Source organism: Apostichopus japonicus, chromosome 10 (genome assembly GCF_037975245.1).
Source record: "Apostichopus japonicus isolate 1M-3 chromosome 10, ASM3797524v1, whole genome shotgun sequence".
Lineage (NCBI taxonomy): Eukaryota > Metazoa > Echinodermata > Holothuroidea > Aspidochirotida > Stichopodidae > Apostichopus > Apostichopus japonicus.
The window spans coordinates 7,315,001-7,328,407 of record NC_092570.1 but is presented as its reverse complement, the minus strand read 5'-3'; the positions used below and the strand labels follow the sequence as shown (position 1 = coordinate 7,328,407).

The window sequence follows — 13,407 nt, the reverse complement described above, 5'->3', positions numbered from 1 at the left end:
CAGTTATATACACTGAAAAAATAAACTAGTCAATATTGCCACGGACTAACGTTAAATTAGTTTGTAACGTTAGTCAATGCACACGAACTAGCAAAAATCTTCGTTTCATCGCTGCTTCTTAGTCAGTTTACACTGACTAAGGAAAATATAATCGCAGCTTAGTCGGTGGCGACGGACTAAGGTATTTTAACCCATGGACTAAGAACGACACGGACACCCGATTTACGCCATAATCGTAGCTTAGTCGGTGTCGACGGACTAATGTATTTTAACCCAATCCGATTCACTTCAATTTGGAAACCGAGAGGCAACGGCAGCTTGCTGGACTTGGCATAGTTTCATACGATCACTCTAAGCAACTTTCAACCGTAAATCACCCAAGAAGGTCTTTAGAAGAATGGAGGTATTAACTGCATCATCGGCCTACCTGTTATTCCTTTAACTTGAAGGTAAAATTAAAGTTAATTGTTAGGCCACTGGCACTAGTACTGTATTATGGTTAGTGTAACGCTACCGTTGTCACGTTGGCGTTTCGCAATACACAAGTGCAATGACAGTGAGTAGCCTATAGGCTTCTACTGGGTACTGCAGTGCATTCTCAACACTAAAGTGTGCATTCTAAACACCAATTAACAATGTGTTATGTGTGTATTGGGCTAGATTGAACAGTGGCACATAATCTTCTAATTTATTCCCAAACAAATGCTGGAACTATAAGGCTCAATAGTTTATTTGAAGTCTACACTCATTTGGTAAAGATTTCCTGTAATTTCCCATGTGAATCTAAATGGGTAGGCTTTGTGATATTGAATAAGCAAGGCTAGACCTTCAAACGTACAGTGACAGTAGGCTGAACAAATTATGTTGGATAGTCAACGGTATTATATGTTGCGAGCAGTCAGGATGCACGCTTCAGTTCTATTTAACCTTTTCATTTATCATTTTTTAGTATTTAATTTCCGGTCACACCCAGGAAACAATTGCGACATTCCTTCACGGTCGACTTGCTTACTGTAAGAAGTATTAACCGTTTTTTCTCAGGAAAGCTTGATAGTCTGAAGTTATTATAACATGTGCTTTTAGTATACTGCCAAAAGAGTAAGTTGTTGTATTTGTATTGATTTTTATGTAGAAGTAACGGAAAATTTAGTATGTTTAGTTTGGTCTAATTGCACGTTTTTTTTTTCTGTCCAATGTAGTGCAGGGTTCACTTGCGCGAATTCAAATTATTCTGTTTATGTATATGTATATGCATCGATTCTTAGATTATGATGTTTTTTTGACATTTATTTGTAATTCAAGCATATCTGTTTAGTAGCAAGTTTAAAGGTTAAGATTAATTAGTTTTCTCTTTCTGATCCTAGATTGAATGAAACTCATTGACGTAAATAATAGATCAGATGATACAGTTTAACGCAGTTGCTAAAACTCTGGGTATTCTCTAGTCTTCGCCGGTCCATTATATACTTTAGTACTACTAGTAAGACTAAATCAAAACGACCGAAAGACAAACTTAGTGTAACAAAGTACTGATTCTCCTCTAGCCTAGGTCTAAACAGGCTTGTTATGTGAGCAAGCAAAATAACAACTAAAAACGATTAGGCCTATAAATAAGTTGGCTCAGTGCATTTCTGTTTCTAAAATTTTATATTTTTAAAGATCATAAAAACAAACAAAGATTTAGCCCATGTTTTATTATCTCTGTATTCTGGGCATTTGATTCTGGTTGCAATGGTGATGACACTCTCGTTCAAATTTTCAGCTTTATACAGTCTGCTTCAAACTTTGGGATTGTTTTTTGAGACTATAGTGGAAGCAAATCTCAATAACTTTGTGGTGACAACTTTATTTAATTTTTTTTTTTCAAATGATGAATACTTTGCTGTTTCTTTTTTCCAGCAGGAATTGAAAAGCCAAATATCTAAGTCAAGGGTGAGGTTTCCTGTGATGTACGACACCAGTGTGGAGGCAACAACAGAAGAGGAGAACTGTGTTATATATGGCTTAAAGACATGTTTTAAGATGATATATTGGTACCCTTCGCAGAACAAAAGAGTTTATCCAAGAGTCCAAAAAGCAAAGGAACAAGTACCATAGAGAAAAAAGATGGAAGAGTGAGTTTAACTATTGTACCCAACTGTTTAATGATATTTAAGATACTTTTCATAACCTGTTTTAAAAAAAAAAACAGTCTAGTATATCATTTACGTGCAAGCTTCATAAGTTTGGTCAAATTTTCACTGATCTGTAGAGCGGGAGTCCAGAGGGTTTGGTTAGCTGGGAAGGTAACCAATTGCCTGGTACATCACAATGTTCACAATGCATTCCTGTATATGAAACCTGACGACTGGCAAACCGACTGTGGTGGATGTGGCTGGGAGAGCAATTTTAAAGTCACCTAATAGCTAACCTAGATCAGCTTTCTTGGTAACCACATCAAAGTAAGAACAATGTGTCAGGTATGGCCCCAAGAGCAACAAATGGCCATTGCCAGTAATTATTGGTGGTGGGGTACCCCTGCCAGTGATCTATAATTGACCCCTCAAGGCTGACCTAGGTCAGCTCATGAGGTAACCACTTGAAACCTACTGGAAAATGTTGGTTAGGACTTCAGATACAAGGGATGGGCATTGCCAGTAATTTTTATTGGTGGGGTACCCCTGCCAGTAGACCCCCAATATGCCCATCCCCTCATTGACCTAGGTGAGCTCATGATTTGACCAGTTGAAACCTACAGGAAAGTGATAGGTATCACTTCATATGTAAGGATGGGCATTTCCAGTATTTTATATTGGTGGGCCACCACTGCCAGAGTCCGCCCATCCCTTACATATAGAATCCTGTCAATCATTTTCCAGTAGTTTTCAACTGGTTAAATCATGAGCTGACCTAGATCAATGAGGGGGGGGGGGGGGCATTTTGGGGGTCTACTGGCAGGGGTACCCCAGTAATATAAATTACTGGAAATGCCCATCCCTTACATATAGAGTCCTGCCAATCATTTTACAGTAGTTTTCAACTGGTTACCTCATGAGCTAATCTAGGTCAATGGGGGATGGGCATTTTGGGGGTCTACTGGCAGGGTTACCCCACCAATGTAAATGACTGGAAATGCCCATCCCTTACATATGAAGTGATACCTATCATTTTCCAGTAATTTTTCAACTGGTTATCTCATGAGCTGACCTAGGTCAATGAAGGAATGGGCATTTTGGGGGTCTACTGGCAGGGGTACCCCCCCCCCCAATATAAATTACTGGAAATGCCCATCCCTTACATATGAAGTGATACCATTTTCCAGTAGTTTTCAACTGGTTACATCATGAGCTCATCTAGGTCAATGGGGAATGGGCATTTTGGGGGTCTACTGGCAGGGGTACCCCACTAATAAAAATTACTGGCAATGCCCATCAGTTGTATCTGAAGTCCTAAACAACATTTTCCAGTAGGTTTCAAGTGGTTACCTCATGAGCTGACCTAGGTCAGCCTTGAGGGGTCAATTATAGATCACTGGCAGGGGTACCCCACCACCAATAATTACTGGCAATGGCCATTTGTTGCTCTTGGGGCCATACCTGACACATTGTACTTACTTTGATGTGTTACCATGAAAACTGATCTAGGTTAGCTATCAGGTGACTTTAAAATTGCTCTCCCAGCCACACCCACCACAGTCGGTTTGCCAGTCGTCAGGTTTCATATACAGGAATGCACTGTGAACATTGTGATGTACAAGGCAATTGGTTACCTTCCCAGCTAACCAAACCTTCTGGGATCCCGGTCTATTGGGATCATTATTAACATGATTAACATAATTATTAAGCTTTGAGAAATAACTTGGTGTTATGCTGTGCAAAGCTAATAATAATTTGGTAAAGCTGCTATTCCTGGCTTATAATTTGAGGGACCTAGATTTAAATGTATACCTCCCAATATGTTATAAAATTTTAATGTAAATGTATGTTTATGATAATGTGAGTTATCATGTGCTATATCTGTATCTGTGCTTACACGTATATCATATTTTCTGTTCACAGGTCAATAATGGTGCAGATTTTGGATTCCTGAAGACAAGTGGGAGGCCATTTGTAGTTAAGAGAAACACTCTTTGTTCGTGAAGACTTAACTGGTGTCGATTTGGGGTACCACTTTAAAACGAAAGTCATGAGGAACCCTTGCCCAAGATTCAACTTTGCATTATTGTGCAGTGCTATACTTTTGCGATTCATGTTTGATCCATTAACTTGTCTTAACTTTGTTGGAAAAAAAACAGATTTTCAGATTTTATTTACAGTGATTTCTTCTCTATCTGTCGAAAGTCAGCCTTTGTAGACATCAGAAGTTTTATCAGAAATAAATACTGCCAACGTACACATTATTTGTGTTTCTTCTGCTCACTTTTCTTTCAGTGATGCTAGTCAGTAAAACTAGTCGGGTTTAATTCTTTCAGTGATTCTAGTCAGTGCAACTAGTCAGTCGATACCGACTCAGAAAGGTTAGTCGGGAGAGGCACCATCCTGACTAATGTAAAACCTGCTATAAACTAGTCGGTGGCTCATATAAATTAGTCGGTAAAGACCGACTAATGTCACCAACTAATGTAACTGACTAATATACATTTACCGACTACCAAATTGTTGATCGACTAAGCTGACGGACTAAGATGACCGACTAAGAAATCCAACTGACTAAGGAATGAATTAGTCGGTATAGCAACTGACTAAGGCTATGTTAGTCGGGAGAGGCACCAGATGGACTAACGTTATGTTAGTCGGTGAACCAATTTAAGTTTTCAGTGTACTCTAGCTGGTGTTACTCATAATTATCTGTGTTTTGTAGCAAAGACAAACAGGAGATTGGACATTGCAGAAGCTAGTTTTAATGTTGTTCGCAAAATGAGAACTAACTAAAAGTACCTCATCGGAAAAACATCGGCTGAGAACGTTTAGTCAATCTGTGTAATATTAGACAGCTCTATGTCTTTGGAAAACACAATGAAATTCTAAGGACGTGAAGAAGTACAAGCTTCCTGGTAGGCTTACTTAAAACTGAGAGTGCCATCATGACGTGTGAACGTGTCAATTATTCACTGAGGGGTAGCATACTATTATACTTTGCGAATTATGCGACGCAACTGTATAAACATTACTTTACTTTGACGACAAGACATAAATAATAATAATAATAATGGATGATAATAGGATGTGAACCGGTTCAATGAATCCTAATGGTAAAGCTCTAGCTTGTGGTACCTTCAACGGGAAGGCAGGTTGTAGTGCTTTTGCGAGTTACCATAAGCTGTCCCACTCTAAATAGGTGCAACTTAAAAATACCAAGTTTAAAACAGAACTAACTAAGGTTTCATTGATACATCTTAACAGTCTATACTTACAACTGTTAACATGTATGTCTTGGCATGAGTATTGGAGAGCATATTTGCATACAACGTTATTATCGCATGGATTTTAAACGTATTTCCGTCCGTCTGACTATATAACAGTTGTCATACGATAATATAATATAAAGTAAAATTTAGTGTCCTCGTCACAGCCATTGATCGTGTATATAAGAGGTGTTCTATTGACAGTGGATTTAAGTAAAGGCGATCTGTCGCAGTTTTCATACAATTCGATTGTTGAGTGTAAGAGATGATGGAAAGCACGTATGATCTTCGACTTGTCTCTTACTTTATGTATGGCGCCATTATTCATATACTTCTTGTAGCTTTAGTACAAACCACATCCGTACATCTTGGTCCTTTAGGAGGATTCAGAGATGTTAGTGAAGTCATCTTTCCTGGAGAGAAATTTATTTTACAGTGTGTGTGGGATGGATTGACAACCTGTAACATATCAATGCTTATCAATGACACATTTATCTACGAGGAAGGAGAGCTTAAGTCTAATGATTATGATTTTCATAAAATTGAATCTTCCTCGTCACTGAATATTATATTTTTCAATATAACCATTCAGCACAAAGGAATATATAAATGCCGGATACAGAATGGAGACACAACAATGGAGGACACATAATCTCAACGTTGTTACGAAATCGCCTCAGTGTTTGGCTAAGTTTAATGAATCTGATAGAAGCTTTCAATTGTTTTGTTACACCTTTAGTCCGATAGGTCAATCTGCTTTCCAGACATGGGAAAAACTTGAACCGGGAAACAATCCGGAGACATTTACGAACTTCACAATTCAACATCTTTCAAGCACGCCTGCAGTGAAGATTGTGGGGGTTTCACATGCAAAAATCACCAAGGAGAATCTAACCAATGAGTACAAGTGTTCATATTCTAATGATCTATCTAGAAATTGTTATTTTAATTTCGAATCTTCAATTGATATTGATGGAAGCACACCAACGATAATAATATTGATTTACCAACACATCAAAGGCATTCTATGAGACCATTACGTCACACCTCAACATCGATATCGCCTACATCCGTTAAGACCAGCGAGCAACCCGTAATGAAATCGATTATCATCATCTTAGCTGTTACAGTTTCATTTATGTTAGTACCTGTCTGTTTGACGGTTATAATGTGTAAAACAAACGGCAGATTTTCTTGCAAAGGTATGAATTTAAACGAAACACATACGAACGGCGACTTGGTTCAAACAGGAACGGTCTTGGGTAAATTATCTAATAATGCTAATCAGGAGATTCCTTCATACGATGAAATACAGAGGAAATCAGAGAGAGGATCTATGAAGGATAAACATAATAGGAGTACAATGAACAGTGAAGGAAATATATCCGAAGATCTTTACAAGAAGGTGGAGAAAAGAAGCGTTCGTCATGACGCCAGACAGTCAACCTCTCATGAAATAAAGGATAACACAAACAGATCACACATTACGGAGAGTGAAGGTAAAGTACCTGAAGATCTTTACAAGAAGGTGGAGAAAAGAGGCGTTCGTCATGACGTCAGACAGACAACTTCTCATGAAACTGAAGAATATAAACACAAATCGAACACAACGAACGATGAAGATGAAGTACCAGACCATCTTTACGCGAAAGTGAAGAAAGTATCTCCTCGTTGCAAGGCAAACCAGTTACGTGATAGTCAATGTGAACCATATTCAATAGTTGATATTGATAAATTGACGTTTCAAGATGACAATTTCCAAGATGATTCTCCGATAAATACCACCGATATGGTTGATTGTTCTTTATATGAGCCGTTTGAAGAAGACAAGACAGAAGAGGACATTCATTACTGTGTCTTTGATCCTAGTAAAGACGATGCTCTAGTATAAGACACATAGCGCGACGTGCATCGGTTTCTGTATTTACTACATAGACTCGGTTCTTATTCCAATGCGCAACTTGATATGGTTATGTTACAAACCGTAAAACCAAACAACGGGTCTGGCATGTATTCATCTCTTCTATTGACCCCCCCCCCCAGGATGATGCATCCTCCACAGGCCTGGCTATAAACGTGGGGTAATGAAAGTCAATCCCGAACCCGGGACAATTCAGTAGCTCGGGAATAAATGGAATAATTAAATAATAATGTATTCTCCTTTTTAAAATATAATTATAACGCAAAAGGTGGCCCGGAGACATAACAGATCTGTCGACTCTAGGACCCTTGAATTCTACAGGCCCAGTTGAACGCCTTTAATATTCCAAAGTTTTGCAACGTTCATTACATTATTCATTGATAGGCCCTATATTGTATGACTGTTGTACAATAAATGTTATCTACAGGCGACACTTTGTCACTTCTGTCCCTTACCTACGACTGGTTCGTAAACTGAGGACTACCTGGAAATCATCAATGATTTTTTGTGACTGATACAGTACGCCACACAGTCCTCCTTCACCTACCATTGTACCCCGTCTCACCGGTACGATTATCTGTTTTCCATTATAAGATAGTGCGCACCGGAAACCATTATTTCTTGTATATTTGTACAATTAACATTTATTTGCTGTTTGTATATATTTTGAATTATAGAGGATTTGATACCAACGCTCTTTGAAATCATTAAGATAACCTTGTAAATTGTATTTGACACATACTTTTAATTCTCAAAGTGGAAATTTGTAGGCCGAACTAAATGAAGGCTATATGAAACTTTATAACCTAAACTGAATTAATTAAACACTAAATAATCCAAAAAAGTGCGGTAGTTTATTATCTTATACTTTATATTTTAGACTTGTCAAAGTCCTCATGTTCGAAAAACGTATTAACAAGTGAGAAAGATCAATCATTGCGTATTTCTATATCAGTGACAGTTTGTCATTAACGTTTCTTTTCCCTTTACAATATAGCGAGGTTGCAATGTGGCGGTTATTTTCTGACAAGAATACATGTAATGTGATTCCGTATACTTGTACACGTATTCCAACATTGTTGCGATACTCGTATTTGCCATCTTGGATTTGTACTCGATACAATATTGTGTATGCACTGAAACTGACATGTTAATAAAAGGAAACTGAGATTGACACCAAAATTATAATTTCTGTTGCAGTACAGTTCAGGTCGATGTGTTTCGGTGCCAATAGTGGACATATATAATTCACATGTACCTTTGCCTTAAAAATGAATGAATAAAGTTACGCTGGCTTTTAAGATTGTTCTTCAGAAGGATTCAGAAAATCTAATCTACGAGGAATGAAGGTTATAATTTTTAAGACTAAGGGGAGATTTTCTTGTCGGTGGCTCTTCTGTATGCAGCTAGCTGCAAACTTTTGATGTTCGTACGTGCTTGTCGTCAATGAGGTTTACTGCGACAAAATGTGTACTTAGGCTGAAAAACTGCATTGATTTTGCAATGAAGTACGCATTCCTACTATGTGAACAATTTATTAGACAGCGTGCATCCAATTTGCTTTGTGTACACACATACAAGACAAAAGTCAAACGATTTCGCCCTGGTCAGCGAGCTCATACATACATGTCCTGCGAAGAAGTTTACTGTTAGACCCAAGCAATTTTCATCACTCTAGTCTCTTTCAATTGATTCTTATGGTAGTGCCATAATACTGCAAGATGTTGCTGTCAATTGCTGCCCCCCCCCCCCCAACCATCCAACCACAACCCTGTCACCACTTTACACGGAAAGAAGATGGAAATATTCAGTCCCTTCAATACGAAATTTTCAAAGATATATTTATACAAGTTAGTATTAAATATTGTTAAATTGTGCACATGTACTTAGTGCTGTGCACAATTTGACTGCTCATGTTGAATGTCAGTAGCTATTATCATCACTAACGAAAACATACAGAAGAAAACAGCTAATCTCTTTCATGGTTTGATGAATTAAAACATCAATACAACTGATCACCCGTCATTTCCACCTTTTACAATTTGGTCTTACCTATTTACTTGAATTGAACCTACTCACTCCCTCACCCCCGCCCCCTCCCTCCCCCATGCAAAGAAAAAAGAAAGAAAGAAGAAAGATTTATAGACCAAGTAGATATCGTGTCGCGGCGTGTTACATTAAAGTAGATTATTTTGAAAGATTCATATATATATATATATGTGTGTGTGTGTGCTCGTTTCTAATACTCAAAGCTCCTAATCAAGGCAAGCCACCATATAAGAGAGCGGCAAAAGCAAACTGCCTTGGCCGGGGATCGAACCCAGGCGCCAAAACTCCTCTCGCTTTTTTTACTTCGATGGGTGGGTGAAACGGGGTATCGGGATGGATGGAGGCATATTTCAATTCCTTCGCAAAGATTTGAAATTTATTGTTTGTGCTTGTATAATTAATACAATGCAGGACCCTTCCACGATGGTCTCACACCCGTACACGAGTATATTTTCAAAATTAGGTAGTCCTCGCGTGCCTTCACACGAATACTAATGCTCACCAGGTCGTGCGCCCCTACTTCCCCCTTCCCATCTTTCACTTCTAGTGGCATGTGACCATTAATATACCGGTTGAGTTAGTGAAGAATACTGTTTAGTCCATCGGCTTACCTCGTGCCATGTTAAAGTTATTTTTGGACAGTTTTGGGAAACTGCTCTAATTCATAGGCATATTGTTCAATTCCTGATTATTATTATTATTATTGATATTCTCGATACCATTTTCTGATATTTGATGTGAAGTACACAGGGTTGTAAATGAGCACTGATGACATAAAGATGTTTTTAAAAACGATGAAAGAAGCAGAAACTTTTTGGTGAATGACGTCACACATTGTTCTACAATGTACATACAAAATAAAACTTACAATAAAACCAATAACTGACAGAACCGTCAACTGAACAAAGAAGGCAGGTAACCAGTTTTATTTCTCTGTGTAGTGCGTATAGTATACTTATAATATACTTTTACAATCAACAAAAATCCCAAATAGAGAGTTATATATAGCTGAAGGTCAAACACACGTACACACACAACACCGATATAGCATTCTCTTATTACCATGGTTTATATATAGTTATACGGATGAGCATGAACTCCTTAAAATATTTTCAGGCGTCCTTAAAATGTTGATTTTAATTGGTTAGACTGAAATTAATCAAGTTTTGGATCAAATCTTTTTATTACTTCGAAAGCGTTTCTCTAAAATTGTCTCCATTCATTTCACTTCAGTTTTAAAGGGAAAAAAAGGCATAAAAATTTACCTTCATTCATATCAGTTTTAAATTCTGACTTTATATAAATTTTTAAGTTGTTCAATATTTTAATATTTCTTTATTCGTTTCCTTTCATTGCTCTCGTTTTTCTTCAAAAGACGTTCAAAGGAATTTACAAACATCTCTCTACAAAGAGCAACATTGTTCAGATTTTTCATATTAAGCACATTGTTAGCTAGGAGTTTGAGAAGAAACAAAGTAAGAAAAGATTATGGAAACAAAAAAGACATGTCCTGATGAGATGTAATTCACTGACACAAACTTAAAATAAAAGTAGAAGAAAACCAATTAGTTAACCTAACAATTAACCTAACCAATTAAGTTAACTAGGTGATGAAGATGTGGGTAATAATCAACTTCATCAAAGCAGCTAAGAAAGATATTATTCCATTAGCAAGATTTCGCCGCTTTCGATATTCTTTCATGTATACAGAGAAGACTAAAGGACTTGAGCAAGTCCACACATCTAATGGTTGAAATCAACGGCGCTTTGGGTTTTGCCAAGTATAAAAACTGTTTGCTTTTTTCTTTAACACGAGAAAGCTTTGATAAGTTTCATCATTAGTCTCTGTCGCTATAATGCATGTCATTTGGTTCCGTTTCCGCCAAATACGTTTTAATATTAAGTACGTATGTTAATAGTCGTTAAATACACAACGATTCCGTCTTTTATTGACACACTTGCATCTCAGTATGTATTTTACTGTACAGTTTCGTATTGTTGAACTGTCGGCGTTCCATGAGACTGCCTTGGTAACTCTCTAATGTTAAGTTCTCTTTGGTCTGCATAGTCGTACGTGTTATTTGTATTGTTAGTTATGGTAGTCTCGTACTTTGTTTGGTCTCTGGTATTAAATATCTTCATAGAATAGGCTGTAGCTGCTGCAGGATCTTCGTTCTCTTCGTTTTCTGCAGTTTTCGACGCATTCTTCCTATCCTTTAGTTTGAAACACGTAAATAAAAGTGAAATAAATGGCACTATAAAGCCAACAACTGCACATGACAACCCAACACCTACGAGATTGAATGATGTTTGTTGTAGTACCCTCCTTTTAGTAGTCGATGGTGCAATCACTGGTTCTGTAACTACTTGCTCAGACTGTTGGTCAGATGGACCCGAGGACCCTGCATCGGGAAGTGGAGTTGATGATGTGATAACGTCGATCATGGGAGAATTAAAATTAAAGAAGCAACTTCGTGAAGATTCATTGAAATGAGAACATTTGTATAGATCGGTTAGATTCTCTTCTGTGATTTCCGAATGTGAAACGCCAACAATCTTCAATACAGATATGCTTGGATTATGTTGAATTGTGAAGTTCAAAAATGGCTTCGACTTGTCTCCTGGTTCAATTATTTCCCATGTCTGAGGAACGTTTTGACCCGTCTGACTAAATGTGTAACAGAACAATTGAAAGCTATTATCAGATTCATTAAACTTAGCCAAGCACTGAGGCCATTCCGTAACAACGTTGAGGTTGTATGTATCCTCCATTTTCGTGTCTCCATTCTGTATCCGGCATTTATATACTCCTTTGTGCTGAACAGTTATATTGATAAACGTAATACTCAGTAAACAGGACGATTCAATTTTATTAAAAATATAATCATTAGACTTAAGCCCTCCTTCCTCGTAGATAACTGTGTCATTACAAAGCATTGATATGTTACAGGTTGTCAGTCCATCCCACACACACACTGTAAACTAATGTACTCGCCGGGAAAGATGACGTCACTAAATTTTCTGAATCCTTCTGCAGGACCAAGATGTACGGAGGTGGTTTGTACTGAAGCTACGAGAAGTATATGAATAAGGGCGCCATACATAAAGTAAGAGACAAGTCGGAGATTATACGTGCTTTCCATCATCTCTTACACTCAACAATCGAATTGTCTGAAAACTGCGACAGATCGCTTTTCCGTTGACAAAAGAACACCTCTTACACGATATCAATGGCGGTCACCGTGACTAACACACGTTGATTTTACGAACGGACAACAACTGTTATTAAGTCAGACGGACAGAAATACTTTAAAAATCCATGCGATAATGAAGTGTTATGCAATTATGCTCTCCAATACTCTCCCGAAGACCTGCTGTTAACAGTTGTTAGTATAGACCGTATAAATAAAACCATAGTTAGTTCTATTTTAAACTTGGTATTTTTAAGTTGCACCTATTTAGAGTGGGACAGCTTATGGTATACTCGCAAAAGCACTACAACATGCCTTCCCGTTAAAGGCACCTAAAGCTAGAGCTTTACCATAAGGTTTCATTGAACCGGTTCATGTCCTATTTTATTATGATTATTATTATTATTATTATTATTATTATTATTATTATTATTATTATGATTATTATTATTATTATGATTATTATTATTATGATTATGATTATTATGATTATGATTATTATTATTATTATGATTATTATTATTATGATTATGATTATTATGATTATGATTATTATTATTATTATGATTATTATTATTATGATTATTATTATGATTTTTATTATGATTATTATTATGATTATTATTATTATTATTATTATGATTATTATTATGATTATTATTATGATTATGATTATTATTATGATTATGATTATGATTATTATTATTATTATTATGATTATTATTATTATGATTATTATTATGATTTTTATTATGATTATTATGATTATTATTATTATGATTATTATTATGATTATGATTATTATTATTATTATTATGATTATTATTATTATGATTATTATTATGATTATGATTATGATTATT

The 13,407-nt window shown here is 36.6% G+C and overlaps 1 long non-coding RNA gene across 1 annotated transcript; it reads left to right on the top strand.

The window, feature by feature from the left end:
- Window positions 1-4,798, top strand: LOC139975267 (uncharacterized). The gene is made up of 3 exons (XR_011795705.1): window positions 1-1,098; window positions 1,900-2,114; window positions 4,038-4,798. It is a non-coding gene; the product is annotated as an uncharacterized lncRNA (long non-coding RNA).
- Window positions 4,799-13,407: the final 8,609 nt, after the last annotated feature.